The 20,098-nt window shown below is 40.0% G+C and overlaps 1 protein-coding gene across 1 annotated transcript in view; it reads right to left on the bottom strand.

The window, feature by feature from the left end:
* plxnb1b (plexin b1b) overlaps positions 1-20,098 on the bottom strand; it is a 143,328-nt gene extending 123,230 nt beyond the window's left edge. The window contains exon 1 of the mRNA XM_022208187.2: positions 19,686-20,098. The gene's annotated coding sequence lies outside the window, so the exon portion shown is untranslated. The remainder of the gene's footprint in view (positions 1-19,685) is intronic.

Here is a 20,098-nt window from a genome sequence, read left to right on the forward strand (position 1 = left end):
TCCTGCTTAAATCATCAGCAGCAGCCACACGAATATTCACCTGCAGCATCTCAAGCTGTGAAGCAGAGAGTTCTTTTAAACATCAGAGCATGGAGTAAGTGCAAACTTGTGCTTTTGTTTTCAGTCAGCGCCTGATAATGAATCGGATATGCAGCAGCAGAAACACAGGCCCAGGGGTAATCAATGAGGAGATTCCCTGCTGGCACTGAGCCAAACTCATGAAGCCGACAGTATTTAGTTCAGCTGTTAAACACAGGGCAGGAAACCAGGCCAAATCAGTGTGACACACCAACAATTGTAATGACTTATGTTAAACAAATCAGATTTTATTCATAAAGGAAACTGAAATTTGCTGAAAAAGAACTCTTCCTGCAGCATAAATCTACCCACAGATGACTTAGATCTTAATTTGTCTGATTTGGAAACACACAGCTGGACTGACGCCTAATTGACTACAGGGCACGGTTGTTTAATTTTCATTTCTTTCAAATTATAGTGAGTAAATCACATCACGGACATTGTGTGTTTCCATTACATTCACTCAGCAGCAGCAGCAGCAGCAGCAGCAGCCACTGCCACCAACACTCCCAAAGGATTTCAAGTCAGGCAAACCGGAGACAGTGTTTGTTTGTGGAAAATTGAGGCTCCAAAAGGTCCGTGCAGGTAAAAATTCAAGATTTCTCATGAGAGCAAAGCACATGACAGCACCATTGAAGACTAGAGGAAAATACAATAATAATCAAGGAACCCCAACATGCATTGTAATTGAATAAGTCAAGAAACATCTTGGCGCAGCAAATTTATAAAGTGAAATTACATTTTATCTCCTGCTGAAATAAACTTCATCTAGAAAAGAATTTCTTTCTATGAACCAAACTTTGTTTTTAAGTAAAATTAAGGATAATTCTGGTCCTTAATTTAAAAGATGTGGGACAAACAAAAGAAGAACTTTGCTAAACTGCACACAAAAAAGCAACTAAATGAACCTTGAGGCTTTATTATACATTTTATTTTTAATCTACATATACAGGTCCTTCTCAAAAAATTAGCATATTGTGATAAAGTTCAGTATTTTCTGTAATGTACTGATAAACATCAGACCTTCATATATGTTAGATTCATTATACACAACTGAAGTAGTTCAAGCCTTTTATTGTTTTAATATTGATGATATTGGCCAAAAAGTAAAGAAAAACCAAAAATCCCTATCTCAAAAAATTAGCATATTCCTTCCGACCATAAAAGAAAAGTGTTTTTAATACAAAAAAAGTCAACCTTCAAATAATTAGGGATTTTTGGTTTTTCTTTACTTTTTGGCCAATATCATCAATATTAAAACAATAAAAGGCTTGAACTACTTCAGTTGTCTGTAATGAATCTAACATATATGAAAGTCTAATGTTTATCAGTACATTACAGAAAATACTGAACTTTATCACAATATGCTAATTTTTTGAGAAGGACCTGTAGTGTCTTGACAACAGAAAAACTCAATGGCCCACAAAATGTTTGCTTGTAATATTTTCAAAAGCTACAGTGGTCAGTTTTAGGAAAAGACTGGGCATTTTGTGCAATTAAAGGAATCTTTATCCATTTGATTTCAATTCAATACAGATTTCAGTGAAAGGAAAAAGAACAGGTCGGAGGTTTTCCACTTAATCCAGAAACAATGGTAGCAGGAGCAGGTAAGATTATGGCCAACTTTCTCAGAGGACTGCTCATTTCTTAAGCTTCCATACATGTAATCTGCTTGCTCCATGAGCTGCTAATACTAACGCTTTAGCGATGAAAATGGTTTCGGTTTAAGCAATACAGCTCAATTAAACTGATTCAAAGAAATCCACTTCTTGAAGCTCAGGATTTCTGCATGAATTTCCAGTGAAAGATTAAAAAAAAAAAAAAAAAAACAGACATCAACCCTACCAGAGACTCATGTCCGTGCAGTTCAGCTGTAACACCAATGAGTGTAAGATCTAAATGAGGCCATTGCCTTCTACTACGCGGGGCAGCCGGGTCATGGGGTCGGTATAGTTATCACTTTGTTGTCTATGATCAATAGGCAGCACAGTGAGCATGTATAATCAATAAGGGCCAGGAGGGCAGGGTCAGTATGGTCTGATGACCTCTGAAGTATGGCATAGGGTTTGGGATCTGGAGCAAACACCCCAGTCTGATGTTTTGAGTATTCAGAGGGTTACAGTATTATATTGTTAGATTTACTTGCACAGTGCTGGCTGGTATGAATATGTGGTTTAACAGTCTGACTACTTCACCACATATTTTGGAAGCAAATAACCAAACCAGACTTTAATGAAGACACAAAACCTCGTGCAGGTTTCCCACTGTCTCGTCTCATCACACATCAAGAGGTAATTTGAGAAATTTGAGATGATATCTGAGGGGAGAGATCTGAACACAGCATCCCCCATGCTCTCTCAGTATCTGTGATGCCATTTCAAACTGAATGTTTTACATAATTTGGATTAACCCCTCATGCTGTGGAATGAGACATGCCAAAAATAAAGGATGATGGGAGAGCGCTCGTGTGTGTTTTCGCGTGACTCATTTCATATTGAGGTCCTGACACTGATTCTGCTACTGAAATGCTCTCTAGCTGGATCCCACTGGGACAACTGTGCTGAACATTTACACTTCGTGTTGCTCATGCATACACAGTTTAAAGAGCGGCAGTGATCCAGAAAACACAAGGTTATCTAAAAAACTGATAACATTGATTTATTTTCAGAGAAAAGCATAAGGGAGTGTTTTGCAACCAACTGCTCACAAGAGCTAAATGAACACTTTTGGGATGTTTTGCAGAAGCAAAGGTTTGAGGTGACAGATGATAAAAGTAGGAAATTCTAGCAATATTTTAGCTAGAATATACACCTCTTCTGGTACAGATGTAAACAGAAGTTTACATACAGTTGTAAAGACCACGTATATCATGGCATTTTTTAGTTTTCAATGATTCCTGGAACTCTTAACATAGAAAAGGTCTTCTGGAGGAAAGTTCTGTGGTCAGATGAAAACAAAAGTTGACCTATTTGGCCACAGTGACCAGAGATATGTTTTGAGGAATGAAGACTGTAACTCCAAGAAAGCCTTTCCCATTGTCAAGCATGGTGGTGGCAGTATCATGCTCTGGGGCTGTTTTGGTGCCAGTGGAACTGGTGCTGAACAAAAAAGTAAATAAAATAATTTAAAAAAAGATTACCTCAACATTCGTAAGAAAAACCTAAAGTCCTCAGTCAGATTGTTGGATATTGGATGCAGTTGGGTGTTTCAACAAGACAATGACCTCAAACACACTTCAAAAGTGGTAAAGAAATGACTAAATCAGACTAGAATTAACATTTTTGACTGGTCTCCTCAAATTTCTGACTTAAACCCCATCAAGAGCCTGTGGACTGTAATGAAGAAACAAGTCTCTGTCAGAGAGTCAAGAAATTTAGTTGAACTGCACTAATTCTGTCAAGAAGAGTGGTGAAAGATACAGTCAGAGCCTTGTGGACAGTTACAAGAGCACCTAATTTAAGAAAAATCGCCAAAACATTAGCATTGTTGTTTTGGTGTCTTTACAAGTACAAAATTTTAGTTCACGATTCTATGTTTAACTCTGTCAGCCGTGACAACCCTTACCATATTGGTGCAGTGTCAGAGGTGTGTGCAATGTGCATTGGACATTAATAAAACTAAATCATCATTCAAATCCTTATTTTTGTGGGAAGGCAAAAGATTACACAGAGCGAAACTAAAGAACAATAGTCTGCACGCATGACGCAAGAAAACAATAGTAGACGATGTTTTGATGAGCGTATCATAAAGTCACAGTCAGCTAAGGGCACATGATAAATACTAATTCTGAGCTACTCCAGTGGAAACAATGTCTAATGTGTTTCTGCAGAAAACAGCAATAACATTAAAACAGGAGGGGTAGTTTGTGCTATAAAACTTTTATGGCTTCTTCCACTGATCATCGCTCCTGCTGTACAACACATTAACTAAACCAGCAACACTTTACAGCTCTGCTCTCTGTCTGCACACAAGGAAACTAAATAAGGGAGAGCCAAGTTGGGCACATTTTAAAGACGCAAACTCGTGACTAATTAGCAATAATAATGGCATTTTGATTTTAGTGCAGCAGCGCCTTGTGCTCGGTTTTATCGGCAGCAACTCAGCAGGTTCCAGGACTTGGGTTGGATGGATGTTTCAGTGGAAGGAATGTTAATAGCTGACAGCATGAGATAGTCCTTCCGACTATCTGTCAACAAGGCAGCATATGAGGAGATAAATTTGATGGAAAGCTCCATAGCGCAAACAAATAAATAGACGCATATGAAGAAACACATTTGAGATTACATATATTCCTTCTGAGGAAACATCCAAAGTATCTTATTGAAGCTTCAAATAAACAGAAGCTTTCTTTAAGGTGGTCTCACATTATGTTCTTGCATTATTTGAGGCGACACAGAATTCATAGCTGAATCAATGGCTGCAAGTTTCCCAGTCCCCGGTGCAACAAAAAACCTGAATATCTCCACAACTCAGGATTTTCTCCTGATCCAAACATGTCGACTGTTTCTGCAGACAAACAACTCGATCTTTCCATCGTTTGTCCTCAGCACATTATTCCAAAAGTCCTGTTATTTGCTTGTATGTTTGTTTTTAAAGGCAGTTTTGTTCTAAAATTCTTTTCTGGCAGCAAACCTTTCCTGGCACACCTCCCATACAGGTCAAGTGTGTCCAATCTCTTTGTAGACTCCTCAGTTTGACACTAACAGCTGCAGAGTTACCTGCAGATTCTGTGATAAAGTTTGAGCTTCGTGGAGATGTTTTGTACACCAGACACTCTACACTTGAGCTGACTTTGCTGCAACGGACAAATTGAAAGCCATTTGTAATCTCCACCACTTGTAGATGACTTTACTCAAAGTGAATTGATTTATTCCAAATAATGTGGAGATATTTTTAAATCCCTTGACAGACTCGAGATATCCATAACCTATTTTTCCAAGGCCTTAGAGAGCTCATTAGATCTCAGCATGATAACATCACACACTTTAAAATCAAAGAGAACAGCAGATTCTGAATAAACAAATGTATTCAACTTTTCCATGTGACAAATCTTTTGTTTATTTGTTCATATTATTAAGATAACTACAATATGTGAACATACTCTACCGTTCAAAAGTTTGTAGTCACTTAGAAATGTCCTTATTTTTCAAAGAAAACCATTTTTGTTTCAATGAAGATAAAATTAAATTAATCAGAAATACAGTCTAGATTTTGGTAATGTGGTAAATGACTATTCTGGCTGATTTTAATGGAATATTTCCATAGGGGTACAGAGGAACATTTCCAGCAACCATCACTCCTGTGTTTTAATGCTACATTGTGTTAGCTAATGGTGTCGATGGCTAACTGACGGTTAGAAAACCCTTGTGCAGTTATGTTAGTACTTGAATAAAAATGTGAGTTTTCATGGAAAACAAGAAATTGTCTGGGTGACCCCAAACTTTTAAACAGTAGTCTTTGCATCACCTGTTTGGGAAAACTGGGGCAGACCAGTAGAAAACAATAAATAAATATGAGGATGTGACAAAGAAACAAAAGAATAAGAGATTAAATAAATGAAAATATTTGATTCTGTGCTAATATGCAATCTAATGCAGACTAAAACGAAAGGAAACCAAACAGCATACAACTGAAAATGTAGCAGACCAGGTGGTCAAGATAAGAACAGAGACAACAGTTTTTTGCAGTGTAATCCTTTATAATGCTCAAGATTCCAATCTAGTTTCCATCACATTTCTTACTGAGGAGAGTTTACAGCGGACAAACTGGACCTGCAAAACAGTTTTTTTTTTTTATTATTTCTGCACTTATGGAGTAACTACAAATCCAAGTAGTGAAGTCTGAGTTGGGTGAAATTGGGAGGTGGGGCATAAAACACACCAACAAACACATAAAACCCCCTCAGAGCGCTCCATAACCCTGGAAACAGAGGCCTGGTTCATTTGCAGCCAGATTAAAGCTACTGAGGTGGAGCGGGTGGAAAAGATTATTCCTGGTAAGCAAGAAAAAAAGCCCTAAGCTCTCCATTAATAACATGAAGAGAGCGTTATTTATGAAAGCCGCCTCAAGGCTCACTGTTGTACGCACATAGACATCTAGCATGCTGTAAGTCGAGCTACTGCATTACAACTCGTACAGCAGCCGGGCACTTTCTAGGTGCGGGCACAAACTGAACCGTGAATTAGTCCCACAGTGCGGTTCTGGTTTTATTTACCAGGATTACAGTGCGCCAAACGAGGAATGGAACCAAAATTTTCAGATCGGCTTAAGGAATGTCCAAATCAAAGCCTTGTAAATCCAGCCCAGTGAGAGCTACGGGGCAGCCAGTGTGCTGCGACACTGTGCCGGAGCTCAGCTTACCAGCTAGCGGCTAAGGTTGCCAGGAAACAGTGGGCTCACAGGGCGTTCACATTCACACACAAACACGCAGATCAAGTCACATATTCATGCAAACATTTCGACGAGTAGCTCAGGGCTGCTGAAGCCAAAAGGGGCAAATACCGACTGCTGGGAAAGTTTAGTGTCAGTGCAAGGATAACAGAGCGCCGTGACCCCTGACCCCTGTGAGAGTGTGAACCAGCAGCAAGTGTCATGGCAAGAAGACACATGAAAAGCAGGTTGTAAAAATGCTGCTCTGCTGGGACAGTCTAGTGTCTTCTGTCTGTACTAGGGATGTGCGCGACTCGTCGTTTAATCGTTTAACCGCCTACTCATTTATTAAACGTTTAATATTTTACTAGTCGGTTAAACGCTGCATTAAGTATCATGCACCTTGTTCTTCGCGCCTCTTCATCGGCTTCTTTGTAAACAGGCTGAGCAGCCAGGGAGAGAATTGCTCCTCCTCCCCTCCCCTCACACGCACACGTAGCAGGGGGCGGTCGACCTCCGGATGACACGTTCATTTCTCCAAACCTACACCGCCTGTCCATTCACAACCCCCGGTACAGCCATGCTTCGTGGCCCCCGGTCCCGACCGGGCGACGCCACGCAGCTCTACGCTCGGGCGTGCGCTGCACGCTCGTCCCGTCTGGGCTACCTGGTTGATCCTGCCAGTAGCATATGCTTGTCTCAAAGATTAAGCCATGCAAGCCTAAGTACACACGGCCGGCACAGTGAAACTGCGAATGGCTCATTAAATCAGTTTTGGTTCCTTTGATCGCTCTCTCAACAATACCCAACAGGCTTATCAAAATGTCTGATCCACTTGTGAAACTCTCCCTCATCTGTCAAGCAAACCCAGCCATCATCGTCATCATTTACGACGGGGCCATGAACGCCACTGCAGCCTCCATCGTTATTATCAGTGCATTTTCTCCCGCGTCTGCTGCTATTTCCGCGTTTTTTTTCAACCCCCGCTATCCCCCTCATCATTAGCGGTGTTTTAACCACTCCAGCTACACCCACCACGTCCCTTCCTGCCACCCCGAAGCAAAACATCGGCTCCAGTATGTGCTGCTTGGACTGTCATGGCGCACCGACCCGCTGCCGTTACGCACAGAAGCAGCGGCACTTTCTGTCTCAGTGGACGACTGAACATCTTCATCAGAGGGTGAATATTCCTCTTCAGAATATGAGTAAGCCATTACTTGACAAAGTACTTTGTCAGCGTTGACCAGACCCCTCGGTATGGTGAGTTTTCTCACTCTAAAATGTGCCGTCTTGCGCTCCGATACGCTCCGATACGCTCCGACGGCGAGTCTCGTCTCGTCGGTTTTCAAACTCTGTAAACTCCAAAACTTTGAATGAAAACACGCCCACAACTGATGCTCAGATTGAAGTTCCAGATGTCCGCCATCTCCTGGTGTACAGTACATGAGGCACACGAGGCAGTATATTTGAAGCTATGGCTTGTTATGTTCAGCAATATTGCTTCTCGCAATATTGCAACTTTGGCGCTTAAAGGGTTAAATTGCAAGTTTTCCGAAGCGACTAGTCGCCAATAAAATTAGCGACTAGTCGGTTCGGAAATTAGTCGAAATTCCCATCCCTAGTCTGTACATAAGTAAGAGAACATGAGGGTACCAGTAACTCATTTAGCCATGCAATAACAACAGCAAAAAGGCAAAATGCGGATTTATATGGTTGTGTAAATGAAAAAAAAAACTATAAAAATGCTAATTTTTCAACAGGAGATAATACATCTTCTGCCAATCATATTAACTGATGTACTAAAAAAATACTGCACATTTTTTTAAAAAATACATATGTTCCTCCTCAGGTTTTTGCATCTACAGGAATATATTTAATGTTGCACTGCAAATGCAACTCTTTACTATCTACAATTTTAGCTTAATGCCACAGCAGAAAGATAAATCCTAATTCAAAGTCCCGTTACGAGCTTTTTCAAGAGCTTTCAACAGCATCTCATGATTCTTATTAATGGATTTAATTGAATTCTTCAGTTTTATTGGTTTCTAGCCGTCCTGAAAATATACATATGAGCTGTCCTAATTTAAGATTGACTGATGCATGAAATCACTGGCCTTGGAAAAGAATTGGAGGCATTCATTGTGAGAGAATTTTAAAAAGCCAGCTGTGCCAGGGACAGGGACATCCAGATTGCATACCTAAAGCTAGGTAAGGCAGTGTTAGACGCCCCAGGAACACTGTTCTGTACTTGTGGACTCCACCAGCAGTCGGCCAAGGTCCTGAACTTTTAACACGCCTGCTCAACATTCGTCTAAGCATTCCATAGCAACCCCCTTTTCCCAGGACAGAGGGTCTCTCCCACCAAGGCATTTAAAGCTTTTCTTTTTTTTGGTGGAGGTGCTGTCTTGAGAAAAAGGGCGTTTCTGGGGCAACCGAGTGTTCACTGTTCTCCGGCAGCTTTCATGGTTGCCACTTGGCAACAGTTGACTGTCGGTATTTCAAAATGCCGCTTTTCACGCTTGTCAGTGTGCCACGAAAAGCCACACACACACACGCTAGCATGAGATGAGGAAAAAAAGCCGGATAGTGTCACCACAGCAGATGCTTCTCGTATTGTTGCCTCTGGAGTCAAAAGCCAAAAGCTAGCCGCCTGACGTCATGAAGACGATATTCAATTTCAAGCGCACTTCTATGTCCATTCATTTCAAATCATAATCCGGTGTGAATGGCCGCCTGTCTGGCTGCAGCCATGAGAACACAGGAGCAACAATTCAGCAACAGCAACACATATATCACACTAATTACAATCCAATAAATCTGCCAATAAATCCTCATGTTTCAAAATGTTCTCGTAAACAATTGATTGACTTTGAAGGTGACTTTACTTCCACTGGAGTTATTTGGACACTGAAGGCTAGATGCTGAACGCTGTCCTCCAGATGGTGGACACTCCCTCTTCAGTCACACCCACTCACCTGTCCTTCCTCTGAGGAGACAACACCAGTCAACACCAGCTGTTTTCCAACTGACAGGAGAAGGAAGAGACTCTCTCACATCCCCCCTCTCTCCTCGAGGTTCGCCTTCACCTCTCTCCCCCACTTTCTCCCTTACAATCCCCCCTGTCTGGTTGGCCGGTCTTTTCAGCCTCCGTTCCAACAAAAGAAACAAAGGAGGCAGGGCCACTTTCCCTTCTTTCCCACCCCACACCCCCCCCTGCAGAGATGAGAAGAAGGGGGGTAGCAAGACCACCCCTTTCAAAGTTGTAAAGACCAAGCACGGCAAAAAGCATCTGCAAACAAAACTTTTATCACCACATGCAAAAGGCATGCAAACAGGATGCAAAACAACATTTTAACATTTTTCTAGCATCTCTGTGGAGCACGCACAGCAATGTGAAGGTGCAGGAAGCGACAAAACAAAAAGCAAAAGCGGGAAACAACAAAAACCTTGATTATTTTGTCATTTGTACATTCTGAATCAGTTTTCCCACAGCTAAAGCATGCAAAATGTGCAAACGTATGGAAGCAAGCTCTGTGGTGGAGGAACTAGTCGCTGTTTTAGACCGCTGGACTAAGGATGTTTTTTTGGGGTGAGATCAGCTTTTGTCACCAAGCCATTCTCCCTCCTATAGTGATTAAGGCATATTTTGTAATTTGTAATCTTTACAAATGTATTATTTAATTAAAAATGAATTGCCAGGACCTCTTCTAACAATATACAACTATTGTAATTCCACAAGAATTATGCTTTTTTTTTTTAAATTATTCAGTTTTATTATATTTTTAGTAATGGTTTTTATTATTGGAAATGTTTTGTGCTCTTTTGTTGTGTATTTGTTGTTGCTGCTTACCAATAGAGCTGCTAAACTGCCTTTCGTTGTTGTTCAACAATGACATTAAAGATCTATTCAATTCTATTATGTTCTATGATATCCAGTCTGTTCCGTCCCTAGAATCTTCTGCATGTCGGCTGGTTGTCAGCATTTACTGCCCTGATATAACAGTAACAGCCTGTTGTGTAAAATGTGCATCTCTACTAGCATATTATCAGTCTGCTACCATCACAGCAATGCAGAGATTTTATGACTAAATGTTTCAATTTACCCTTTTTTGTTTAATAACATTCAATTCCCCTCCTTTACCTGTTTTATCTTTGCAGAAATGGCATTAAACACCTGAGAAACAGGTTGCATTTTGCAGTTTTGGTGGCATTCATACAACAACAGTTAGACTATTGCAAAAAGAAGGTGGTGGGGGTCAATACTTATTTTGACTACGTCCACAGAACCAAACAAAGAATCTGAACTTGCAAAGAAGCGCCAGTTGAAAAGCAGCTGCTTAGTCTGATTCTTATTTTTATCTAGGATACAAGCGAATTCCTTTATTGTCATTGCACACAATTAAGCAGAAATCCTGTCAGTGCATTTATAAAACCAGACATTCTAAAAATACAGCAGGAGATGTGCAAAAGCAAAATGCAAAAATCTAGAAGAAAAAGTCAGCAAGTCTACTCTTCTCTTATCCGATGTGCTTTCATTTACACCCTATGTATTTGATTATGGTCAATTCTGCCAGGAAACATTCAATGGTGATGCTTTTGTTCAATGAAAGATTGAAATGAAATGAAAGACTCTTCCATTCTGGTATCTGTACTACCCCTCAGGTGTGTATTAGCAGGTGTGTGTGCACCTGCTTCCAAATTAAAATAATTCTAAAATAATTTTTCACTTATCCGACCTTGTGTCTACGTTAATCTTGGTTTATAATTGGTGTTTTTTTAGAATCAGATGTGGATTAAAATATAATTTAAGACAGCAGAGAGGACTGAAGCTCAGGTTAAAGTGAAGGGATTCCTTCAGGTGGGCCTCATAAGGACAGAAGAAGGGCGGTAGTGTATGTTCATTGTTCAGGTGGAGGTCTCGCCTTCTCATTACCACAGCAGCGATAAAGCCCTTCTCATACACGGCAGCCTATCTTATCAGGAGGGCCTCTTTCTCTGAAGGTCTCCTACAAACGGCTGCTTCAGCTGCACAGAAAGATGGGAAATGATACGGGAGCCTGGGTGTGCATGAATGCAGACACAAGGGAATACTGAGAGAGTGAGAGCCACAGAAAGTACTGAGTTAAGAGCGATGGGTTGAGGAGAGGAAGGAAGGGATGAAATTTCTGGAGTATTGCAAGACAAGAATGATGATATGGAGTGTATGCAAGTTAAAATAGGGGTAGAAAGGGGAAAAAGATTGTTGTGTTAATGATTCTGTTCACACTATTTTAATTTTTGTTCTTTATTTCATTCATTTGTAAAATAAAAAAAACGTTTTATGAAAATACAAACATTCTCCAACTAGAATGAAAGTTGAGCAGAAGGAAGACAAGTCTGCTTTCTGCTCAACATTCTTGGGTATATTCTTAAGATTGGTGACTTGTACTAAAGATATGTATTCTCAGGGGCCTGATATGGTCCAAAACGAAGTCCGACGCAGACAGACACAGACAGGGTTCTGTTTTTACTGCGCTGCATGTCTACATTCATGGTCAAACATTTGGTGGTGTCCAGTCTAAACCTCTGCTGCACAGACCCACACATTCATATCATGCAGGCTACTAAGGTCCTGTGGATTCACAAATATAACTTGGCAAAACATGCTCTTGTTGCTGTAAAGAAGCTAATTTCACTCCTAAATCAGAGCTTCAGAAATTCGGTGTTTCTTTGTAGCAAACTGGGGACAAAAGCACCGCACTGTAGTTGCTGAATTCATACCAAATTAATTTGGCAATGAACCGATTGAAAACTGCTGAATGTTGCATGAAGCTGCTTTACAGAATTTTTGACTAATGTTTTAGTTAAACATTTGAGTTAAATTCCTCCTCTGACCATCATGAACTTTATACACAAGATGCATGTTCACTTTACTGCATATTGCCTTGGTGCAAATCATACTGGACGGCATACTGTTCACACTACATCTATTAGTGCTAATATGAAATTTGACTTTTAGCACTCCGACACCCTAATACAAAAATAAAAACTTGCAAAATGCATAAAATAAGCCAAAAGTCTCACACACAAACAGCTACACTTTAACTGCTTTACCAACTAGAGAACGGACATGGAGAAAGTTATTAATTCTAATTTGTGATATCCTAAATGTTTGACGTACAAAAATCACATTAAGCAATATGTAAGCAAGTATGTCAGTCTTATTAGTCAGCACAAGAGCTCTTTTGTGGTTGTCAGTCAGCCAGGGACAGACTGTGCTTGGGTAAACCATCCCATCACGCGTACTCCTGCTTCATACTGACCTTACGCAAACACACCAGCTTCATTCATAAGGGAAACAATTGTGAGGACACACATACATACACATCACCAGCATGGGGTGGAAGCTGCAGCGTACCCCGATGAGTTAATAATTCACGCTCTTACAGAGCACTTCGCTTGCTGCTTCAAAGGAGTTTCAACACTCAAATCTATTTTACATTCCACAGCGCCACATGTATCTGGGTCTCCATTTACATATTTGAATAATGAACAGGCTACCATGTCTAATTAAATCCTCGGAGAATCCCGAGGAGGGTTATCACTGCTCTTCCTATCAAAGAAAACCGTCGACCCCTTTAAAACAATTTTTTAAAGTCTTTGCTGATTCACATAATGGGAAACAAAAAGACAGGAGCTCCATCCTGTTCAGCTCAGAGTGAGTGTCCGCTGTAAGGAAAGCGTAGACAGATCTGACTCCTCATACTGCTGTACCCAGTGGCAAACCATTAGATATTCATAGCGCTGTTACTTAAGGGATGAGCCTGACACTCTACATCAATATGCAAAAAAACTAAATCAGCCACTCTGACTCTGATTTTTAAATAACAAATATTGTGCATAATTGGTGCACTAATATGTGCATGAGATGTGACTCAACCCGGCAACAGAACAAATGCACAAAATAGCACAGAGCATAAAAGTTCCAATTAGGGGTGAGTTAAAAACAGTAGATTTTTATGACAACTGCAGTCTTTTGGGAGGAACACAAAAGCCGAGGCGGTAAACAGCGCACATGTCTTGTTTGCAAAACTTTGACCAGCTCTGGTGAGATGAAGAAACTACTTCTACTTCAGAAAAATCAAAGCCCTGCACCCGTACAGCGTTTTGGAAAATGACAGAGCACCAAGCAACCCCACTCACCGACTCCAGAGAACAAACAAATTTTTGTTTATACAGTAAATTACTCACTCAGTTAATTATTCGTTCCTTCTTTTCACACACTAGGAAGACTCTAAGATGCTTGTAAGTTCATGTAATTAGCTCAACTGAAATAATTCTACAAGCTGCATATTTTCACACACTTTTTTTCCCACTCAGATAATGACTCCCATCAAGACCACTTAGCTTCACTTTCAGCTACCGTTCATTTACATCTCAGAGGACGAATCACAGGAGGCTCATCCATCCCGACTCAAACTGAGACTCACTAAGATTTCCACAACTTAGTTTTGCATTTAAACCTCTTTAAATAATTTCGGAGATTATGTTACTACTGTTAAGGCACTATGAGCTTTGCATACCGCCCTATCCTCACATGAGGCTATATTTAACGTCAGCTACCTTGAGGTGTCCTGCACCGTAGTGGTGGTATCCAGCAGGACGGGGAACCACATATCAGATTCCAAGTCCGTCTTTTATCCCTCTACTCAGGGTTTGCAGCACCAGCATATTGTCTCTAATCTTGGTGCATCTGTTGGCTCACAAAGCCCCATTAAACAGCCAGACCCCTCTGATAAGGTTACTGACTTAATGCTCCGTGACATAATTAAATTGAGTATTTAATCTGGCCATGAGCGCAGAGGAGCCCTCGACCCTGGCCGGGCAAACACAGCGGTCATATCCCGAGTCCTGAGGCTGCCATTTCAGATAACTTGTACTTTGATCCTCTTTGAGGTGACTGTCCTCTCCAACAAGACGATAAAAGCTGGCAGTAGAAAATGACCTCTACATGGATTACCTGGCAGCAAAATCACACACATGTATAGATCTCAGGTGAGAAGGGTGTTGAGCAAAATTCATGCCTTCCTCATTCCCGCAGGTGTCCAGGTGACATACATGTCATCATCTGTCCATTCTGCAGACATCTGTGTGCAACCCAAACACTGTGACAACGCAGGCTGTACAATGACACACGCAAAGTAAACAAAATCAATGTTCGTTATGAGCAGCGGTATCTTTCAGTGGCAGCAAGTCCGTGTAGCTCTGCAGGTATGTGTTCTGCAAGTGTTTTTAAAGTGCTTGTTAGTAGTTTTCTTTACTTGGAACAATGTGTGCAGCTGGGAGAAGAACAGTTAAACATCCCATTATGGTCGAGTTGAAGAAAGCACACCGTTGATGGTGAGGTGGTGCCAAGCAAAAGGTTAAGCTAAGGGCTATATGATGGAGAAATAGGAGTCAAAAATTTACACACAACTTTAAATGATCAGTTTTTGTGACGTGGAAAGTTGTGTTAAGCAAATTTTCTTAGTAGCATGGCCTCTTAACTTATCAAAGTGACTATGATTGACTACAGCTGGTGACTCCATGGAGCCAATATAAATAAGGCCCATTTGATACATTCATTAGACTGATAAACCATGGATGAGTCTGCCTAACACATATGATATCTGGTTGAATTAATGATAACTGACAGTTTGCTTTATATGGGCGTGTAACTATACAGCTGTGAGTTTACTCACACTTTTAACGGCGTTGTATATAATGATAGTTTTGAGTTTGTAGTGATTCCTATCAGAATCAGAACCACTGAAAACCATGCGTCTCTGTCACAAAAAAACAATCACGCATTTGGGTTCTTCCATAGATTTATCTTCTGGAAGTACGACAAAACTTGTTCAGGCAAAAATATACATACAGCAATTTAAATTCTCAGTATTGGTGAGGTAGAAAACTGCATTGATCTAAATTTCTTCCTTACCTTCTTGTGTATGATTGCATTTGTCTACAGCTGGTGACTCCTCTGACATATTTACCCAAACCAGTTAATTGGTGGGACTTTCAATTTAAGGTGGATCCATATAATGTTTGAAGGAGGTCCCATTCGATACAATAATTAGATTCAGAAACAAATACTACACATTACTTTCCTTATTTTACTTAAATGTAACGTATGAGCTACTGGATACAATGAATTTCCCCAAGCTGATGAATAAAGTATCTATCTATCTATCTATGACATCCGTCCATCACCCCCACCTTTGATGCATGCATAATTTCAAGCATAGTTTTTACCTTTTCAAGCAACTTCACCTGTTGGTTTCTGGCCCATGATAATCCATAAAGACAAGACAGAAGAAGAAGGTTGAAGCAGGTCGGTCTGTTCTACAGGTACACCCCAAAGAGCCTGAGTATCAACTTGTCAATCTGTTTCTACATTGTTTAGAAAACTTTTTCTGTTATTTTTCATAACCAAATACAACACTTCAGTGAGAAACTATGTGAACATGTGCTCTTTTACTCTCATCTTTTAACAACCTTTTTAACACCTTTCGGTGTCAAAGCTCCACCCTGATGGTGCAGCGTTCACAGACACTTAATCAACACCAGAGCTGATGATCTACTGCCACCACCAGCCAGTTTTTTCAAAGCCCTCAGTCCGTCCTTGACTTCTCTCCACCTGTTCATTACCGAAATGAGAGCATAAATGTCACCGCGGACGCAAAGCCAGACAAAAGCGCTATCTTATCCCATCAGACAATATTTACCTTCACTTCAAATGATAACACCAGTTGACTGCAGCCTGCATTGACACATTTGTTTGGTTAGAAGCGGGGTGATGGTGAAAGGTTTCGACACCTCACGCCTCTGCACAGCCGTTCCAGCTGCCACACACAAGGCACAGCAGTCGACACTCATCCCCCTTCACCTTCTGACCTTTGGCACCTTGACTTTGACAGAATTTGTGAGGTGCCTCCTGTTTATTGGAGAGACACTTAACAACCTCTGTTGTCGCAAATACTAGCTGTTAAATGCAAAAATCCGTACAGTTTGATTGCTAATTATTCTTCATTCTTCTTTTCCGGCACCTTTTTGAAAGTAAAATGATTGAAACATCACATATATATTGATCTGCCGCCCTTTTAAAATCCCTTTTTTTTCCATCTAAGGTCACCACAGGCCAAGCCTCTAAAGGTCAAATGTGTGCACCATAATGACGGTATTTATACACAGGGCCAAAGGTCCACTTACAAATCCAGACAACACTGGGTGCTGGTGTCTGACTTTATCCAGGTACAAGGAAAAATAACCAGCCAGCTACTAGTTCTGCTGGTGAACAGTCATTCACTTTAGAGGCAATTAAAACATGTGTTCCCTTTCAGTCTAACAGACCCCTCTTAAACATCCTTCCTAAAGCTATAATCTGACAACAAACTGCAACTTTAACATGAGGAAGCAATGGAAAGATTAATTTGTACTCGCCACACTTATCCGATTTTCAGTAGCTACAGTCTCTCATTATATTAGAACCTGTACTAGGGACAATTTGAGTTTCCGTCAGCACATTAACCATAGTGTCAAAGCTCAAAGGACCTTCCATTTAGTGCAGCTACACTGGTTGTACAATGCTGTCAAAAATGCACTACAAACATTATCCCTGCACATATTTTTAAACAGTTTGAATACCAACACAACACAGACACTATATGATAAGCTTTAATTAATCCCACAGTGGGGAAATTCGCATGGTTATAGCAACAGGGGAAAGTGCAAACATTTTAGAAATGTCAGCAGAAAAACAGAAAACTGAAAGTATACACAAGTATTGGTTTAAGTTGTTCAAATTACACTGGATGTGGAAACAAGAAAATTGCATATATTGGTGGTATTTATGAGTAGAAATCCTGATATAGTGCTAATATTATGCAAATTTGTAAACAAGTAGAAAAATACCATCACAAACAAACTGTGTTAAGATGTGTTTGATTTTTATAATGGCACTAAAGTGGGGATTTTTAAGAGTTTCCGTTCAAAAAGGCAGACAATCAAGTAAGTGAGCTCAAGAACCAACAGGCACAATGCCTAATTCACCAAATGCTGCCCACAATCTAAAATAAATGAGCAATCATCCTCATCATCATTGGGAGGAGATACTCCATCTCATTTCCTGGCTTATCCTAAGCCATCAATTCTGTTATGAAGCAAGAGGAGCAGATGGCCTCGGTTTAAGACGACACTACACTATGAAAGGAGCCCACCACCCAGGGGACGCAAAAACACAAAGGTCACACACCCTCACACACAGTCCCTCTGTTGGACTGCCAGCCATGACACTTGTAACTAAGTGTGTACTGATAAACACAATGAAATATTAAACAAGTTATTGTGTTGGCATAATAACACATACACCTGGGTCTGACGTTTAAGTTTAAAGAGTATAATTAGGCGGCTTTCTACTGTCGAAACTGAGGTGGTGCAAACGTTTACAGGATTAAACAGTTTCAACGGCAACCCAAATTCCGAATGCAACAAAACTAAGACAAATAGTAGTTAGAGGGCATCATTACAGTTCTGTGAGCAGGTAGGAAACAGAACAATGAAGGTTTGTTATATTAGCCAACATGACGAATCAGATGGCGATGTTAGAGAGAAGGCTGGTCTAAAGAGGTGGATCTTTAAGTCAGAACATGCACAATAGTTCCAGTAGTGGAACTTCACAGCACAAACTGTCCTGGTAATTGTTGATTTCTGATTGAAATTATATGTTGGCAGCCTTTTGTTTGTTTTACTGAAAACATAACCATGATTGATTGCAACATAGGACGTTAAAAGTCTTACTTAAGTGAAAACAAACAAAAAAATCTTCACATGGGATTTTCAAATTCACATTGTAATAAATGGAAGAAGTTCCACAAACAGAACATCGATGGAAAAGATGACTAATTGTGTTTTTGTTATGCATGGACAGGAAGAAGTATTCACTGAAATGGAAAATTCAGTGAGGGAATAAATGGAAACTTTAATGTTTTCTTTTTACTTTTTGTTGGGAGACAGCATGAAGAAATAGAACAAAGTAAAGACATCTTTGAGTCAAAGTAGCATCGTCTATGGAAGAAATGACCTAGGGGTAAACTAATGTTTGAACTTCCTGAGAAGTTGTGCCTGAAAGTAGACCAGCCCAATCAAATCGCAACTTTCGAAAAGCTAACCAGTGTCTGAGGTGTGGTTTCACTTCTTATTTAAAGTTCACTAAATAGTGGTCACATCTCATACAAAATACTATTCATTTGTCAACAATCAGAGGCTTTAAGCTTCAATTGTAACACTGTTAAAAATATATATATAATAATTGGCAGTAATGTGCCAAATATAATAGATAGACACAGTATATAATTATTTCTATAAAACATATAAACATATACAATACAATGATTTATATTAAAAGTAGCCGTAAAATTTGGTCATTTAACATGAGATTATCCCTTTAATAATTAAATGACAATAAAGTTGCCATGAAGTTTACGTTTAAAAAATTACAAAAACCTGTTGTAGCACAGATATAATTTTTGGACATTATTTCCACTTTTTACCAGTTTTTTATGATTTATTCAAAAAAATCAATGATCTTTGAGTGTTTGCCATACTATAAGCAGATGGGAAAAAACATCAGAAGAAAAATAAAACAACAAACCAAAAAGTAACAATATTGCACATCTCAGTGGCATTGCACAGATTCATTCATGAGCATAAATACTGACATACAAGTACTAATATTGGACAGATTTGCCTATAAGTAGATTAAAAACTGATACTGCACAGATTGCTATAAATGAAGAAAAACTGATTTTGCAGAGATTTTAGCTTTACAAAATATTCAGAATTCAAAATAAATAGCTGTAATTCAATAAAACATGGAAAATCTGTAATAAACACTACATTTAAAAAAAAATCAGTCCAAAATGTTTTTTGAAAAATATTTTTACAGTGTACTGGATAAATGGGATGACTGGACTCCAGTGAAGTGCACAGTTAGCTTTAGCTCAACTAGCTAATATTGACGTGAACTGCTGAACAGTTAGTGATTAATAGAGCAGAAAACCTGAATGAAAACAAAGCAGGCGAGAGTTAAGAAAACTAATGGTGAAATAGTCGTAAATAACGTTACGACTTAATTAAACAAACGCTGGTCACAAGGTCGAAGTTGGGACATTTAGAGGGAAGAAGTTAGTAAACATTTGCAATAGTGTTTATACGCTCACCTTACACTGGGTCCAACTCCTCAGGACGCCGCTTCGCTCCTCGTTAAGGTAAAGTTTTACTAGTTTTCTCCCTTTGAATTATCCAATTTATCCGCAACCTGCGCTCGTACACCCCGCGAAGGTAACGTTATTCCTCGACGTGGAGACAACACCAGTCCTCACTGTCCAGACTTCCACATTTCCACTCAGGAACCCAACTTTCACTAGTTTACGCGCAATGAACCGCTCCGTTTGGGGACAGAAGAAGAAGCAGAAACCAGCGCAGTTCCTCCGTGCACTGAAAAGTAACGCTGCGTTTAGTTTGCGTCCTCTGCTTGGTTTCACTCTGCAGGTTTCTCCCCCCACATGTAGCCGGTAAGTGCTGGTGGGATCGGTTTGGTGCAGCTCTCCAACAGGCGTAAAAAGGGGTTTGG

The sequence above is a fragment of the Acanthochromis polyacanthus genome, chromosome 5 (assembly GCF_021347895.1).
Source record: "Acanthochromis polyacanthus isolate Apoly-LR-REF ecotype Palm Island chromosome 5, KAUST_Apoly_ChrSc, whole genome shotgun sequence".
NCBI classification, from domain to species: domain Eukaryota; kingdom Metazoa; phylum Chordata; class Actinopteri; family Pomacentridae; genus Acanthochromis; species Acanthochromis polyacanthus.